The sequence below is a fragment of the Rhinoderma darwinii genome, chromosome 1 (genome assembly GCF_050947455.1).
Source record: "Rhinoderma darwinii isolate aRhiDar2 chromosome 1, aRhiDar2.hap1, whole genome shotgun sequence".
Classification (NCBI taxonomy): domain Eukaryota; kingdom Metazoa; phylum Chordata; class Amphibia; order Anura; family Rhinodermatidae; genus Rhinoderma; species Rhinoderma darwinii.
This window is the reverse complement of record NC_134687.1, coordinates 121887-140309: the sequence shown is the minus strand read 5'-3', so window position 1 is coordinate 140309 and position 18423 is coordinate 121887.

Below are 18423 nucleotides of genomic sequence, written 5' to 3'. Positions count from 1 at the left end.
ATGATCAGAAGTTCAGTTATACTGTGGCCTTCTCTCTGTGTCTAGGGGGCGCTGAAACCGGCCTATGATCAGAAGTTCAGTCATACAGTGGCCTTCTCTCTGTGCCTAAGGGGCGCTCACACAGGCCAATGATCAGAAGATCAGTCATACAGTGGCCTTCTCTCTGTGCCTAGGGGGTGCTCACACCGGCCAATGATCAGAAATTTTAGTCATACTGTGGTCTTCTCTCTGTGCCTAGGGGGCGCTCACACCGGCCAATAATCAGAAGTTCTTTCATACTGTGGCCTTCTCTCTGTGCTTAGGGGGCGCTCACACCGGCCAATGATCAGAAGTTCATTCATACTGTGGCCTTCGCTCTGTGCCTAGGGGGCGCTCATACTGGCCAATGATCAGAAGTTCAGTCATACTGTGGCCTTCTCCCTTTCCCTAGGGGGCGCTCACACCGGCCAATGATCGAAAGTTCAGTCATACAGTGGCCTTCTCTCTGTGCCTAGGGGGCCCTCACACTGGCCAATGATCAGAAGTTTAGTCTTACTGTGGCCTTCTCTCTGTGCCAAGGGGGCGCTCACACCGGCCAATGATCAGAAGTTCAGTCATATATTGGCCTTCTGTCTGTGCCTAGGGGGCGCTTACACCGGCCAATGATCAGAAGTTCAGTCATACAGCGGCCTTCTCTCTGTGCCTAGGGGGCGCTCACACCGGCCAATGTTTAGAAGTTCAGTCATATTTTGTCCTTCTCTCTGTGCCTAGGGGGCGCTCACGCCGGCCAATGATCAGAAATTCAGTCATACTGTGGCCTTCTCTCTGTGTCTAGGGGGCGCTCACACCAGCCAATGATCAGAAGTTCAGTCATACTGTGGCATTCTATCTGTGCCTAGGGGGCGCTCACATCGGTCAATGATCAGAAGTTCAGTCATACAGTGGCCTTCTCTCTGTGCCTAGGGGGTGCTCACACCGGCCAATGATCAGAAATTTTAGTCATACTGTGGTCTCCTCTCTGTGCCTAGGGGGCGCTCACACCGGCCAATAATCAGAAGTTCTTTCATACTGTGGCCTTCTCTCTGTGCTTAGGGGGCGCTCACACTGGCCAATGATCAGAAGTTCAGCCATACAGTGGCCTTCTCTCTGTGCCTAGGGGGCGCTCACACCGGCCAATGATCAGAAGTTCATTCATACTGTGGCCTTCGCTCTGTGCCTAGGGGGCGCTCACACTGGCCAATGATCAGAAGTTCAGTCATACAGTGGCCTTCTCTCTGTGCCTAGGGGGCGCTCACACCGGATAATGATCAGAAGTTCAGTCATACTGTGGCCTTCTCTCTTTCCCTAGGGGCGCTCACACCGGCCAATGATCGGAAGTTCAGTCATACAGTGGCCTTCTCTCTCTGCCTAGGGGGCGCTCACACTGGCCAATGATCAGAAGTTCAGTCATACCGTGGCCTTCTCTCTGTGCCTAGGGGGCGCTCACACTGGCCAATGATCAGAAGTTTAGTCTTACTGTGGCCTTCTCTCTGTGCCAAGGGGGCGCTCACCCCGGCCAATGATCAGAAGTTCAGTCATATATTCGCCTTCTCTCTGTGCCTAGGGTGCGCTCACATTGGCCAATGATCAGAAGTTCAGTCATACAGTGGCCTTCTCTCTGTGCCTAGGGGGCGCTCACACCGGCCAATGATCAGAAGTTCAGTCATACAGCGGCCTTCTCTCTGTGCCTAGGGGGCGCTCACACCGGCCAAAGATAAGATGTTCACTCATAATTTGTCTTTCTCTCTGTGCCTAGGGGGCGCTCACACCGGCCAATGATCAGAAATTCAGTCATACTGTGGCCTTCTCTCTGTGCCTAGGGGGCGCTCACACCGGACAATGATCAGAAGTTCAGTCATACTGTGGCCTTCTCTCTTTGCCTAGGGGGCGCTCACACTGGCCAATCATCAGAATTTTAGTCTTACTGTGGCCTTCTCTCTGTGCCAAGGGGGCGCTCACACCGGCCAATGATCCGAAGTTCAGTCATACAGTGGCCTTCTCTCTGTGCATAGGGGGCGCTCACACCGGCCAATGATCAGAAGTTCAGTCATACAGCGGCCTTCTCTCTGTGCCTAGGGGGCGCTCACACCGACCAATGATCAGAAGTTCAGTCATACAGTGGCCTTCTCTCTGTGCCTAGGTAGCGCTCACACCGGCCAATGATCCGAAGTTCAGTCATACAGCGGCCTTCTCTCTGTGCCTAGGGGGCGCTCACACCGACCAATGATCAGAAGTTAAGTCATATTTTGTACTTCTCTCTGTGCCTAGGGGGCGCTCACATCGGCCAATGATCAGAAATTCAGTCATACTGTGGCCTTCTCTCTGTGTCTAGGGGGCGCTCAAACCGGCCAATGATCAGAAGTTCAGTCATACAGCGGCCTTCTCTCTGTGCCTAGGGGGCGCTCACACCGACCAATGATCAGAAGTTCAGTCATACAGTGGCCTTCTCTCTGTGCCTAGGTAGCGCTCACACCGGCCAATGATCCGAAGTTCAGTCATACAGCGGCCTTCTCTCTGTGCCTAGGGGGCGCTCACACCGACCAATGATCAGAAGTTAAGTCATATTTTGTACTTCTCTCTGTGCCTAGGGGGCGCTCACATCGGCCAATGATCAGAAATTCAGTCATACTGTGGCCTTCTCTCTGTGTCTAGGGGGCGCTCAAACCGGCCAATGATCAGAAGTTCAGTCATACTGTGGCATTCTATCTGTGCCTAGGGGGCCCTCACACCGGTCAATGATCAGAAGTTCAGTCATGCAGTGGCCTTCTCTCTGTGCCTAGGGGATGCTCACACCGGCCAATGATCAGAAATTTTAGTAATACTGTGGTCTTCTCTCTGTGCCTAGGGGGCGCTCACACCGGCCAATAATGAGAAGTTCTTTCATACAGTGGCCTTCTCTCTGTGCCTAGGGTGCGCTCACACTGGCCATTGATCAGAAGTTCAGTCATACAGTGGCCTTCTCTCTGTGCCTAGGGGGCGCTCACACCGGCCAATGATCAGAAGTTCATTCATACTGTGGCCTTCGCTCTGTGCCTAGGGGGCGCTCACACTGGCCAATGATCAGAAGTTCAGTCATACAGTGGCCTTCTCTCTGTGCCTAGGGGGCGCTCACACCGGATAATGATCAGAAGTTCAGTCATACTGTGGCCTTCTCTCTTTCCCTAGGGGCGCTCACACTGGCCATTGATCGGAAGTTCAGTCACACAGTGGCCTTCTCTCTGTGCCTAGGGGGCGCTCACACTGGCCAATGATCAGAGGTTCAGTCATACTGTGGCCTTCTCTCTGTGCCTAGGGGGCGCTCACACTGGCCAATGATCAGAAGTTCAGTCATACAGTTGCCTTCTCTCTGTGCCTAGGGGGCGCTCACACCGGCCAATGATCAGAAGTCCTGACATACAGTGGCCTTCTCTCTTTGCCTAGGGGGCGCTCACACCGGCCAATGATCGGAAGTTCAGTCATACAGTGGCCTTCTCTCTTTGCCTAGGGGGCGCTCACACCGGCCAATGATCAGAAGTTCAGTCATATATTGGCCTTCTCTCTCTGCCTAGGGTGCGCTCACATTGGCCAATGATCAGAAGTTCAGTCATACAGTGGCCTTCTCTCTTTGCCTAGGGGGCGCTCACACCGGCCAATGATCAGAAGTTCAGTCATACAGCGGCCTTCTCTCTGTGCCTAGGGTGCGCTCACATTGGCCAATGATCAGAAGTTCAGTCATACAGTGGCCTTCTCTCTGTGCCTAGGGGGCGCTCACACCAGCCAATGATCAGAAGTTCAGTCATAGAGTGGCCTTCTCTCTTTGCCTAGGGGGCGCTCACACCGGCCAATGATCAGAAGTTCAGTCATATATTGGCCTTCTCTCTCTGCCTAAGGTGCGCTCACATTGGCCAATGATCAGAAGTTCAGTCATACAGTGGCCTTCTCTCTGTGCCTAGGGGGCGCTCACACCGGATAATGATCAGAAGTTCAGTCATACTGTGGCCTTCTCTCTTTCCCTAGGGGGCGCTCACACCGGCCATTGATCGGAAGTTCAGTCATACAGTGGCCTTCTCTCTGTGCCTAGGGGGCGCTCACACTGGCCAATGATCAGAGGTTCAGTCATACTGTGGCCTTCTCTCTGTGCCTAGGGGGCGCTCACACTGGCCAATGATCAGAAGTTCAGTCATACAGTTGCCTTCTCTCTGTGCCTAGGGGGCGCTCACACCGGCCAATGATCAGAAGTTCAGACATACAGTGGCCTTCTCTCTTTGCCTAGGGGGCGCTCACACCGGCCAATGATCGGAAGTTCAGTCATACAGTGGCCTTCTCTCTTTGCCTAGGGGGCGCTCATACCGGCCAATGATCAGAAGTTCAGTCATATATTGGCCTTCTCTCTCTGCCTAGGGTGCGCTCACATTGGCCAATGATCAGAAGTTCAGTCATACAGTGGCCTTTTCTCTTTGCCTAGGGGGCGCTCACACCGGCCAATGATCAGAAGTTCAGTCATACAGCGGCCTTTTCTCTGTGCCTAGGCTGCGCTCACATTGGCCAATGATCAGAAGTTCAGTCATACAGTGGCCTTCTCTCTGTGCCTAGGGGGCGCTCACACCGGCCAATGATCAGAAGTTCAGTCATACAGCGGCCTTCTCTCTGTGCCTAGGGCGCGCTCACACCGGCCAATGTTCAGAAGTTCAGTCATAATTTGTCCTTCTCTCTGTGCCTAGGGTGCGCTCACACCGGCCAATGATCAGAAATTCAGTCATACTGTGGCCTTCTCTCTGTGTCTAGGGGGCGCTCACACTGGCCAATGATCAGAAGTTCAGTCATACAGTGGCCTTCTGTCTGTGCCTAGGGGGCGCTAACACCGGACAATGTTCAGAAGTTCAGTCATACTGTGGCCTTCTCTCTGTGCCTAGGGGGCGCTCACACCGGCCAATGATCAGAAGTTCAGTCATACTGTGGCCTTTTCTCTGTGCCTAGGGGGGCGCTCACACCGGCCAATGATCAGAAGTTCAGTTATACAGTGGCCTTCTCTCTGTGCCTAGGGGGCGCTCACACTGGCCAATGATCGGAAGTTCAGTCATACTGTGTCCTTATCTCTGTGCCTAGGGGGCGCTCACACCGGCCAATGATCAGAAGTTCAGTCATACTGTGGCCTTCTCTCTGTGTGTAGGGGGCGCTCACACCGGCCAATAATAAGAAGTTCTTTCATACTGTGGCCTTCTCTCTGTGCCTAGGGGGCGCTCACACCGGCCAATGATCAGAAGTTCTTTCATACTGTGGCCTTCTCTCTGTGCCTAGGGGGCGCTCACACCGGCCAATAATCAGAAGTTGTTTCATACTGTGGCCTTCTCTCTGTGCTTAGGGGGCGCTCACACTGGCCAATGATCAGAAGTTTAGTCTTACTGTGGCCTTCTCTCTGTGCCTAGGGGGCGCTCACACCGGCCAATGATCAGAAGTTCAGTTATACTGTGGCCTTCTCTCTGTGTCTAGGGGGCGCTGACACCGGCCAATGATCAGAAGTTCAGTCATACAGTGGCCTTCTCTCTGTGCCTAAGGGGCGCTCACACAGGCCAATGATCAGAAGATCAGTCATACAGTGGCCTTCTCTCTGTGCCTAGGGGGTGCTCACACCGGCCAATGATCAGAAATTTTAGTCATACTGTGGTCTTCTCTCTGTGCCTAGGGGGCGCTCACACCGGCCAATAATCAGAAGTTCTTTCATACTGTGGCCTTCTCTCTGTGCTTAGGGGGCGCTCACACCGGCCAATGATCAGAAGTTCATTCATACTGTGGCCTTCGCTCTGTGCCTAGAGGGCGCTCACACTGGCCAATGATCAGAAGTTCAGTCATACTGTGGCCTTCTCCCTTTCCCTAGGGGGCGCTCACACCGGCCAATGATCGAAAGTTCAGTCATACAGTGGCCTTCTCTCTGTGCCTAGGGGGCGCTCACACTGGCCAATGATCAGAAGTTCAGTCATACAGTGGCCTTCTCTCTGTGCCTAGGGGGCGCTCACACTGGCCAATGATCAGAAGTTTAGTCTTACTGTGGCCTTCTCTCTGTGCCTAGGGGGCGCTCACACCGGCCAATGATCAGAAGTTCAGTCATATATTGGCCTTCTCTCTGTGCCTAAGGGGCGCTCACACCGGCCAATGATCAGAAGTTCAGTCATATATTGGCCTTCTCTCTGTGCCTAGGGGGCGCTCACACCGGCCAATGATCGGAAGTTCAGTCATACAGTGGCCTTCTCTCTTTGCCTAGGGGCGCTCACACCGGCCGATGATCAGAAGTTCAGTCATATATTGGCCTTCCCTCTCTGCCTAGGGTGCGCTCACATTGGCCAATGATCAGAAGTTCAGTCATACAGCGGCCTTCTCTCTGTGCCTAGGGTGCGCTCACATTGGCCAATGATCAGAAGTTCAGTCATACAGTGGCCTTCTCTCTGTGCCTAGGGGGCGCTCACACCGGCCAATGATCAGAAGTTCAGTCATACAGCGGCCTTCTCTCTGTGCCTAGGGGGCGCTCACACCGACCAATGATCAGAAGTTCAGTCATACAGTGGCCTTCTCTCTGTGCCTAGGTGGCGCTCACACCGGCCAATGATCCGAAGTTCAGTCATACAGTGGCCTTATCTCTGTGCATAGGGGGCGCTCACACCGGTCAATGATCAGAAGTTCAGTCATGCAGTGGCCTTCTCTCTGTGCCTAGGGGATGCTCACACCGGCCAATGATCAGAAATTTTAGTCATACTGTGGTCTTCTCTCTGTGCCTAGGGGGCGCTCACACCGGCCAATAATGAGAAGTTCTTTCATACTGTGGCCTTCTCTCTGTGCCTAGGGGGCGCTCACACCGGCCAATGATCAGAAGTTCAGTCATACAGTGGCCTTCTCTCTGTGCCTAGGGGGCGCTCACACTGGCCAATGATCAGAGGTTCAGTCATACTGTGGCCTTCTCTCTGTGCCTAGGGGGCGCTCACACTGGCAAATGATCAGAAGTTCAGTCATACAGTTGCCTTCTCTCTGTGCCTAGGGGGCGCTCACACCGGCCAATGATCAGAAGTTCAGACATACAGTGGCCTTCTCTCTTTGCCTAGGGGGCGCTCACACCGGCCAATGATCGGAAGTTCAGTCATACAGTGACCTTCTCTCTTTGCCTAGGGGCGCTCACACCGGCCAATGATCAGAAGTTCAGTAATATATTGGCCTTCTCTCTCTGCCTAGGGTGCGCTCACATTGGCCAATGATCAGAAGTTCAGTCATACAGTGGCCTTCTCTCTTTGCCTAGGGGGCGCTCACACCGGCCAATGATCAGAAGTTCAGTCATACAGCGGCCTTCTCTCTGTGCCTAGGGTGCGCTCACATTGGCCAATGATCAGAAGTTCAGTCATACAGTGGCCTTCTCTCTGTGCCTAGGGGGCGCTCACACCGGCCAATGATCAGAAGTTCAGTCATACAGTGGCCTTCTCTCTTTGCCTAGGGGGCGCTCACACCGGCCAATGATCAGAAGTTCAGTCATATATTGGCCTTCTCTCTCTGCCTAGGGTGCGCTCACATTGGCCAATGATCAGAAGTTCAGTCATACAGTGGCCTTCTCTCTTTGCCTAGGGGGCGCTCACACCGGCCAATGATCAGAAGTTCAGTCATACAGCGGCCTTCTCTCTGTGCCTAGGGTGCGCTCACATTGGCCAATGATCAGAAGTTCAGTCATACAGTGGCCTTCTCTCTGTGCCTAGGGGGCGCTCACACCGGATAATGATCAGAAGTTCAGTCATACTGTGGCCTTCTCTCTTTCCCTAGGGGGCGCTCACACCGGCCATTGATCGGAAGTTCAGTCATACAGTGGCCTTGTCTCTGTGCCTAGGGGGCGCTCACACTGGCCAATGATCAGAGGTTCAGTCATACTGTGGCCTTCTCTCTGTGCCTAGGGGGCGCTCACATTGGCCAATGATCAGAAGTTCAGTCATACAGTTGCCTTCTCTCTGTGCCTAGGGGGCGCTCACACCGGCCAATGATCAGAAGTTCAGACATACAGTGGCCTTCTCTCTTTGCCTAGGGGGCGCTCACACCGGCCAATGATCGGAAGTTCAGTCATACAGTGGCCTTCTCTCTTTGCCTAGGGGGCGCTCACACCGGCCAATGATCAGAAGTTCAGTCATATATTGGCCTTCTCTCTCTGCCTAGGGTGCGCTCACATTGGCCAATGATCAGAAGTTCAGTCATACAGCGGCCTTCTCTCTGTGCCTAGGGGGCGCTCACACCGGCCAATGATAAGAAGTTCAGTCATAATTTGTCTTTCTCTCTGTGCCTAGGGGGCGCTCACACCGGCCAATGATCAGAAATTCTGTCATACTGTGGCCTTCTCTCTGCGTCTAGGGGGCGCTCACACGGCAAATAATCAGAAGTTCAGTCATACAGTGGCCTTCTGTCTGTGCCTAGGGGGCGCTAACACCGGACAATGTTCAGAAGTTCAGTCATACCGTGGCCTTCTCTCTGTGCCTAGGGGGCGCTCACGCCGGACAATGATCAGAAGTTCAGTCATACTGTGGCCTTCTCTCTTTCCCTAGGGCGCGCTCACACCGGCCAATGATTGAAAGTTCAGTCATACAGTGGCCTTCTCTCTTTGCCTAGGGGGCGCTCACACTGGCCAATCATCAGAATTTTAGTCTTACTGTGGCCTTCTCTCTGTGCCAAGGGGGCGCTCACACCGGCCAATGATCCGAAGTTCAGTCATACAGTGGCCTTCTCTCTGTGCATAGGGGGCGCTCACACCGGCCAATGATCAGAAGTTCAGTCATACAGCGGCCTTCTCTCTGTGCCTAGGGGGCGCTCACACCGACCAATGATCAGAAGTTCAGTCATACAGTGGCCTTCTCTCTGTGCCTAGGTGGCGCTCACACCGGCCAATGATCCGAAGTTCAGTCATACAGTGGCCTTCTCTCTGTGCATAGGGGGCGCTCACACCGGCCAATGATCAGAAGTTCAGTCATACAGCGGCCTTCTCTCTGTGCCTAGGGGGCGCTCACACCGACCAATGATCAGAAGTTCAGTCATATTTTGTCCTTCTCTCTGTGCCTAGGGGGCGCTCACACCGGCCAATGATCAGAAATTCAGTCATACTGTGGTCTTCTCTCTGTGCCTAGGGGGCGCTCACACCGGCCAATAATGAGAAGTTCTTTCATACAGTGGCCTTCTCTCTGTGCCTAGGGTGCGCTCACACTGGCCATTGATCAGAAGTTCAGTCATACAGTGGCCTTCTCTCTGTGCCTAGGGGGCGCTCACACCGGCCAATGATCAGAAGTTCATTCATACTGTGGCCTTCGCTCTGTGCCTAGGGGGCGCTCACACTGGCCAATGATCAGAAGTTCAGTCATACAGTGGCCTTCTCTCTGTGCCTAGGGGGCGCTCACACCGGATAATGATCAGAAGTTCAGTCATACTGTGGCCTTCTCTCTTTCCCTAGGGGCGCTCACACTGGCCATTGATCGGAAGTTCAGTCACACAGTGGCCTTCTCTCTGTGCCTAGGGGGCGCTCACACTGGCCAATGATCAGAGGTTCAGTCATACTGTGGCCTTCTCTCTGTGCCTAGGGGGCGCTCACACTGGCCAATGATCAGAAGTTCAGTCATACAGTTGCCTTCTCTCTGTGCCTAGGGGGCGCTCACACCGGCCAATGATCAGAAGTCCTGACATACAGTGGCCTTCTCTCTTTGCCTAGGGGGCGCTCACACCGGCCAATGATCGGAAGTTCAGTCATACAGTGGCCTTCTCTCTTTGCCTAGGGGGCGCTCACACCGGCCAATGATCAGAAGTTCAGTCATATATTGGCCTTCTCTCTCTGCCTAGGGTGCGCTCACATTGGCCAATGATCAGAAGTTCAGTCATACAGTGGCCTTCTCTCTTTGCCTAGGGGGCGCTCACACCGGCCAATGATCAGAAGTTCAGTCATACAGCGGCCTTCTCTCTGTGCCTAGGGTGCGCTCACATTGGCCAATGATCAGAAGTTCAGTCATACAGTGGCCTTCTCTCTGTGCCTAGGGGGCGCTCACACCAGCCAATGATCAGAAGTTCAGTCATAGAGTGGCCTTCTCTCTTTGCCTAGGGGGCGCTCACACCGGCCAATGATCAGAAGTTCAGTCATATATTGGCCTTCTCTCTCTGCCTAAGGTGCGCTCACATTGGCCAATGATCAGAAGTTCAGTCATACAGTGGCCTTCTCTCTGTGCCTAGGGGGCGCTCACACCGGATAATGATCAGAAGTTCAGTCATACTGTGGCCTTCTCTCTTTCCCTAGGGGGCGCTCACACCGGCCATTGATCGGAAGTTCAGTCATACAGTGGCCTTCTCTCTGTGCCTAGGGGGCGCTCACACTGGCCAATGATCAGAGGTTCAGTCATACTGTGGCCTTCTCTCTGTGCCTAGGGGGCGCTCACACTGGCCAATGATCAGAAGTTCAGTCATACAGTTGCCTTCTCTCTGTGCCTAGGGGGCGCTCACACCGGCCAATGATCAGAAGTTCAGACATACAGTGGCCTTCTCTCTTTGCCTAGGGGGCGCTCACACCGGCCAATGATCGGAAGTTCAGTCATACAGTGGCCTTCTCTCTTTGCCTAGGGGGCGCTCATACCGGCCAATGATCAGAAGTTCAGTCATATATTGGCCTTCTCTCTCTGCCTAGGGTGCGCTCACATTGGCCAATGATCAGAAGTTCAGTCATACAGTGGCCTTTTCTCTTTGCCTAGGGGGCGCTCACACCGGCCAATGATCAGAAGTTCAGTCATACAGCGGCCTTTTCTCTGTGCCTAGGCTGCGCTCACATTGGCCAATGATCAGAAGTTCAGTCATACAGTGGCCTTCTCTCTGTGCCTAGGGGGCGCTCACACCGGCCAATGATCAGAAGTTCAGTCATACAGCGGCCTTCTCTCTGTGCCTAGGGCGCGCTCACACCGGCCAATGTTCAGAAGTTCAGTCATAATTTGTCCTTCTCTCTGTGCCTAGGGTGCGCTCACACCGGCCAATGATCAGAAATTCAGTCATACTGTGGCCTTCTCTCTGTGTCTAGGGGGCGCTCACACTGGCCAATGATCAGAAGTTCAGTCATACAGTGGCCTTCTGTCTGTGCCTAGGGGGCGCTAACACCGGACAATGTTCAGAAGTTCAGTCATACTGTGGCCTTCTCTCTGTGCCTAGGGGGCGCTCACACCGGCCAATGATCAGAAGTTCAGTCATACTGTGGCCTTTTCTCTGTGCCTAGGGGGGCGCTCACACCGGCCAATGATCAGAAGTTCAGTTATACAGTGGCCTTCTCTCTGTGCCTAGGGGGCGCTCACACTGGCCAATGATCGGAAGTTCAGTCATACTGTGTCCTTATCTCTGTGCCTAGGGGGCGCTCACACCGGCCAATGATCAGAAGTTCAGTCATACTGTGGCCTTCTCTCTGTGTGTAGGGGGCGCTCACACCGGCCAATAATAAGAAGTTCTTTCATACTGTGGCCTTCTCTCTGTGCCTAGGGGGCGCTCACACCGGCCAATGATCAGAAGTTCTTTCATACTGTGGCCTTCTCTCTGTGCCTAGGGGGCGCTCACACCGGCCAATAATCAGAAGTTGTTTCATACTGTGGCCTTCTCTCTGTGCTTAGGGGGCGCTCACACTGGCCAATGATCAGAAGTTTAGTCTTACTGTGGCCTTCTCTCTGTGCCTAGGGGGCGCTCACACCGGCCAATGATCAGAAGTTCAGTTATACTGTGGCCTTCTCTCTGTGTCTAGGGGGCGCTGACACCGGCCAATGATCAGAAGTTCAGTCATACAGTGGCCTTCTCTCTGTGCCTAAGGGGCGCTCACACAGGCCAATGATCAGAAGATCAGTCATACAGTGGCCTTCTCTCTGTGCCTAGGGGGTGCTCACACCGGCCAATGATCAGAAATTTTAGTCATACTGTGGTCTTCTCTCTGTGCCTAGGGGGCGCTCACACCGGCCAATAATCAGAAGTTCTTTCATACTGTGGCCTTCTCTCTGTGCTTAGGGGGCGCTCACACCGGCCAATGATCAGAAGTTCATTCATACTGTGGCCTTCGCTCTGTGCCTAGAGGGCGCTCACACTGGCCAATGATCAGAAGTTCAGTCATACTGTGGCCTTCTCCCTTTCCCTAGGGGGCGCTCACACCGGCCAATGATCGAAAGTTCAGTCATACAGTGGCCTTCTCTCTGTGCCTAGGGGGCGCTCACACTGGCCAATGATCAGAAGTTCAGTCATACAGTGGCCTTCTCTCTGTGCCTAGGGGGCGCTCACACTGGCCAATGATCAGAAGTTTAGTCTTACTGTGGTCTTCTCTCTGTGCCTAGGGGGCGCTCACACCGGCCAATGATCAGAAGTTCAGTCATATATTGGCCTTCTCTCTGTGCCTAAGGGGCGCTCACACCGGCCAATGATCAGAAGTTCAGTCATATATTGGCCTTCTCTCTGTGCCTAGGGGGCGCTCACACCGGCCAATGATCGGAAGTTCAGTCATACAGTGGCCTTCTCTCTTTGCCTAGGGGCGCTCACACCGGCCGATGATCAGAAGTTCAGTCATATATTGGCCTTCCCTCTCTGCCTAGGGTGCGCTCACATTGGCCAATGATCAGAAGTTCAGTCATACAGCGGCCTTCTCTCTGTGCCTAGGGTGCGCTCACATTGGCCAATGATCAGAAGTTCAGTCATACAGTGGCCTTCTCTCTGTGCCTAGGGGGCGCTCACACCGGCCAATGATCAGAAGTTCAGTCATACAGCGGCCTTCTCTCTGTGCCTAGGGGGCGCTCACACCGACCAATGATCAGAAGTTCAGTCATACAGTGGCCTTCTCTCTGTGCCTAGGTGGCGCTCACACCGGCCAATGATCCGAAGTTCAGTCATACAGTGGCCTTATCTCTGTGCATAGGGGGCGCTCACACCGGTCAATGATCAGAAGTTCAGTCATGCAGTGGCCTTCTCTCTGTGCCTAGGGGATGCTCACACCGGCCAATGATCAGAAATTTTAGTCATACTGTGGTCTTCTCTCTGTGCCTAGGGGGCGCTCACACCGGCCAATAATGAGAAGTTCTTTCATACTGTGGCCTTCTCTCTGTGCCTAGGGGGCGCTCACACCGGCCAATGATCAGAAGTTCAGTCATACAGTGGCCTTCTCTCTGTGCCTAGGGGGCGCTCACACTGGCCAATGATCAGAGGTTCAGTCATACTGTGGCCTTCTCTCTGTGCCTAGGGGGCGCTCACACTGGCAAATGATCAGAAGTTCAGTCATACAGTTGCCTTCTCTCTGTGCCTAGGGGGCGCTCACACCGGCCAATGATCAGAAGTTCAGACATACAGTGGCCTTCTCTCTTTGCCTAGGGGGCGCTCACACCGGCCAATGATCGGAAGTTCAGTCATACAGTGGCCTTCTCTCTTTGCCTAGGGGCGCTCACACCGGCCAATGATCAGAAGATCAGTCATACAGTGGCCTTCTCTCTGTGCCTAGGGGGTGCTCACACCGGCCAATGATCAGAAATTTTAGTCATACTGTGGTCTTCTCTCTGTGCCTAGGGGGCGCTCACACCGGCCAATAATCAGAAGTTCTTTCATACTGTGGCCTTCTCTCTGTGCTTAGGGGGCGCTCACACCGGCCAATGATCAGAAGTTCATTCATACTGTGGCCTTCGCTCTGTGCCTAGAGGGCGCTCACACTGGCCAATGATCAGAAGTTCAGTCATACTGTGGCCTTCTCCCTTTCCCTAGGGGGCGCTCACACCGGCCAATGATCGAAAGTTCAGTCATACAGTGGCCTTCTCTCTGTGCCTAGGGGGCGCTCACACTGGCCAATGATCAGAAGTTCAGTCATACAGTGGCCTTCTCTCTGTGCCTAGGGGGCGCTCACACTGGCCAATGATCAGAAGTTTAGTCTTACTGTGGTCTTCTCTCTGTGCCTAGGGGGCGCTCACACCGGCCAATGATCAGAAGTTCAGTCATATATTGGCCTTCTCTCTGTGCCTAAGGGGCGCTCACACCGGCCAATGATCAGAAGTTCAGTCATATATTGGCCTTCTCTCTGTGCCTAGGGGGCGCTCACACCGGCCAATGATCGGAAGTTCAGTCATACAGTGGCCTTCTCTCTTTGCCTAGGGGCGCTCACACCGGCCGATGATCAGAAGTTCAGTCATATATTGGCCTTCCCTCTCTGCCTAGGGTGCGCTCACATTGGCCAATGATCAGAAGTTCAGTCATACAGCGGCCTTCTCTCTGTGCCTAGGGTGCGCTCACATTGGCCAATGATCAGAAGTTCAGTCATACAGTGGCCTTCTCTCTGTGCCTAGGGGGCGCTCACACCGGCCAATGATCAGAAGTTCAGTCATACAGCGGCCTTCTCTCTGTGCCTAGGGGGCGCTCACACCGACCAATGATCAGAAGTTCAGTCATACAGTGGCCTTCTCTCTGTGCCTAGGTGGCGCTCACACCGGCCAATGATCCGAAGTTCAGTCATACAGTGGCCTTATCTCTGTGCATAGGGGGCGCTCACACCGGTCAATGATCAGAAGTTCAGTCATGCAGTGGCCTTCTCTCTGTGCCTAGGGGATGCTCACACCGGCCAATGATCAGAAATTTTAGTCATACTGTGGTCTTCTCTCTGTGCCTAGGGGGCGCTCACACCGGCCAATAATGAGAAGTTCTTTCATACTGTGGCCTTCTCTCTGTGCCTAGGGGGCGCTCACACCGGCCAATGATCAGAAGTTCAGTCATACAGTGGCCTTCTCTCTGTGCCTAGGGGGCGCTCACACTGGCCAATGATCAGAGGTTCAGTCATACTGTGGCCTTCTCTCTGTGCCTAGGGGGCGCTCACACTGGCAAATGATCAGAAGTTCAGTCATACAGTTGCCTTCTCTCTGTGCCTAGGGGGCGCTCACACCGGCCAATGATCAGAAGTTCAGACATACAGTGGCCTTCTCTCTTTGCCTAGGGGGCGCTCACACCGGCCAATGATCGGAAGTTCAGTCATACAGTGGCCTTCTCTCTTTGCCTAGGGGCGCTCACACCGGCCAATGATCAGAAGTTCAGTCATATATTGGCCTTCTCTCTCTGCCTAGGGTGCGCTCACATTGGCCAATGATCAGAAGTTCAGTCATACAGTGGCCTTCTCTCTTTGCCTAGGGGGCGCTCACACCGGCCAATGATCAGAAGTTCAGTCATACAGCGGCCTTCTCTCTGTGCCTAGGGTGCGCTCACATTGGCCAATGATCAGAAGTTCAGTCATACAGTGGCCTTCTCTCTGTGCCTAGGGGGCGCTCACACCGGCCAATGATCAGAAGTTCAGTCATACAGTGGCCTTCTCTCTTTGCCTAGGGGGCGCTCACACCGGCCAATGATCAGAAGTTCAGTCATATATTGGCCTTCTCTCTCTGCCTAGGGTGCGCTCACATTGGCCAATGATCAGAAGTTCAGTCATACAGTGGCCTTCTCTCTTTGCCTAGGGGGCGCTCACACCGGCCAATGATCAGAAGTTCAGTCATACAGCGGCCTTCTCTCTGTGCCTAGGGTGCGCTCACATTGGCCAATGATCAGAAGTTCAGTCATACAGTGGCCTTCTCTCTGTGCCTAGGGGGCGCTCACACCGGATAATGATCAGAAGTTCAGTCATACTGTGGCCTTCTCTCTTTCCCTAGGGGGCGCTCACACCGGCCATTGATCGGAAGTTCAGTCATACAGTGGCCTTGTCTCTGTGCCTAGGGGGCGCTCACACTGGCCAATGATCAGAGGTTCAGTCATACTGTGGCCTTCTCTCTGTGCCTAGGGGGCGCTCACACTGGCCAATGATCAGAAGTTCAGTCATACAGTTGCCTTCTCTCTGTGCCTAGGGGGCGCTCACACTGGCCAATGATCAGAAGTTCAGTCATACAGTTGCCTTCTCTCTGTGCTTAGGGGGCGCTCACACCGGCCAATGATCAGAAGTTCAGACATACAGTGGCCTTCTCTCTTTGCCTAGGGGGCGCTCACACCGGCCAATGATCGGAAGTTCAGTCATACAGTGGCCTTCTCTCTTTGCCTAGGGGCGCTCACACCGGCCAATGATCAGAAGTTCAGTCATATATTGGCCTTCTCTCTCTGCCTAGGGTGCGCTCACATTGGCCAATGATCAGAAGTTCAGTCATACAGTGGCCTTCTCTCTTTGCCTAGGGGGCGCTCACACCGGCCAATGATCAGAAGTTCAGTCATACATCGGCCTTCTCTCTGTGCCTAGGGTGCGCTCACATTGGCCAATGATCAGAAGTTCAGTCATACAGTGGCCTTCTCTCTGTGCCTAGGGGGCGCTCACACCGGCCAATGATCAGAAGTTCAGTCATACAGTGGCCTTCTCTCTTTGCCTAGGGGGTGCTCACACCGGCCAATGATCAGAAGTTCAGTCATATATTGGCCTTCTCTCTCTGCCTAGGGTGCGCTCACATTGGCCAATGATCAGAAGTTCAGTCATACAGTGGCCTTCTCTCTTTGCCTAGGGGGCGCTCACACCGGCCAATGATCAGAAGTTCAGTCATACAGCGGCCTTCTCTCTGTACCTAGGGTGCGCTCACATTGGCCAATGATCAGAAGTTCAGTCATACAGTGGCCTTCTCTCTGTGCCTAGGGGGCGCTCACACCGGATAATGATCAGAAGTTCAGTCATACTGTGGCCTTCTCTCTTTCCCTAGGGGGCGCTCACACCGGCCATTGATCGGAAGTTCAGTCATACAGTGGCCTTTTCTCTGTGCCTAGGGGGCGCTCACACTGGCCAATGATCAGAGGTTCAGTCATACTGTGGCCTTCTCTCTGTGCCTAGGGGGCGCTCACACTGGCCAATGATCAGAAGTTCAGTCATACAGTTGCCTTCTCTCTGTGCCTAGGGGGCGCTCACACCGGCCAATGATCAGAAGTTCAGACATACAGTGGCCTTCTCTCTTTGCCTAGGGGGCGCTCACACCGGCCAATGATCGGAAGTTCAGTCATACAGTGGCCTTCTCTCTTTGCCTAGGGGGCGCTCACACCGGCCAATGATCAGAAGTTCAGTCATATATTGGCCTTCTCTCTCTGCCTAGGGTGCGCTCACATTGGCCAATGATCAGAAGTTCAGTCATACAGTGGCCTTCTCTCTTTGCCTAGGGGGCGCTCACAACGGCCAATGATCAGAAGTTCAGTCATACAGCGGCCTTCTCTCTGTGCCTAGGGTGCGCTCACACCGGCCAATGATCAGAAGTTCAGTCATACAGTGGCTTTCTCTCTGTGCCTAGGGGGCGCTCACACCGGCCAATGATCAGAAGTTCAGTCATACAGCGGCCTTCTCTCTGTGCCTAGGGGGCGCTCACACCGGCCAATGATCAGAAGTTCAGTCATAATTTGTCCTTCTCTCTGTGCCTAGGGTGCGCTCACACCGGCCAATGATCAGAAATTCAGTCATACTGTGGCCTTCTCTCTGTGTCTAGGGGGCGCTCACACTGGCCAATGATCAGAAGTTAAGTCATACAGTGGCCTTCTGTTTGTGCCTAGGGGGCGCTAACACCGGCCAGTGATCAGAAGTTCAGTTATACAGTGGCCCTCTCTCTGTGCCTAGGGGGCGCTCACACTGGCCAATGATCGGAAGTTCAGTCATACTGTGTCCTTATCTCTGTGCCAAGGGGGCGCTCACACCGGCCAATGATCAGAAGTTCAGTCATACAGTGGCCTTCACTCTGTGCCTAGGGGGCACTCACACCGGCCAATGATCAGAAGTTCAGTCATACTGTGGCCTTCTCTCTGTGCCTAGGGGAAGCTCACACCGGCCAATGATCAGAAATTTTAGTCATACAGTGGTCTTCTCTCTGTGCCTAGGGGGCGCTGACACCGGCCAATAATGAGAAGTTCTTTCATACTGTGGCCTTCTCTCTGTGCTTAGGGGGTGCTCACACTGGCCATTTATCAGAAGTTCAGACATACAGTGGCCTTCTCTCTGTGCCTAGGGGGCGCTCACACCGGCCAATGATCAGAAGTTCATTCATACTGTGGCCTTCGCTCTGTGCCTAGGGGGCGCTCACACCGGCCAATGATCAGAAGTTCAGTCATACAGTGGCCTTCTCTCTGTGCCTAGGGGGCGCTCACACCGGATAATGATAAGAAGTTCAGTCATACTGTGGCCTTCTCTCTTTCCCTAGGGGGCGTTCACACCGGCCATTGATCGGAAGTTCAGTCATACAGTGGCCTTCTCTCTGTGCCTAGGGGGCGCTCACACTGGCCAATGATCAGAGGTTCAGTCATACTGTGGCCTTCTCTCTGTGCCTAGGGGGCGCTCACACTGGCCAATGATCAGAAGTTTAGTCTTACTGTGGCCTTCTCTCTGTGCCAAGGGGGCGATCACACCGGCCTATGATCAGAAGTTCAGTCATATATTGGCCTTCTCTCTGTGCCTAGGTGGCGCTC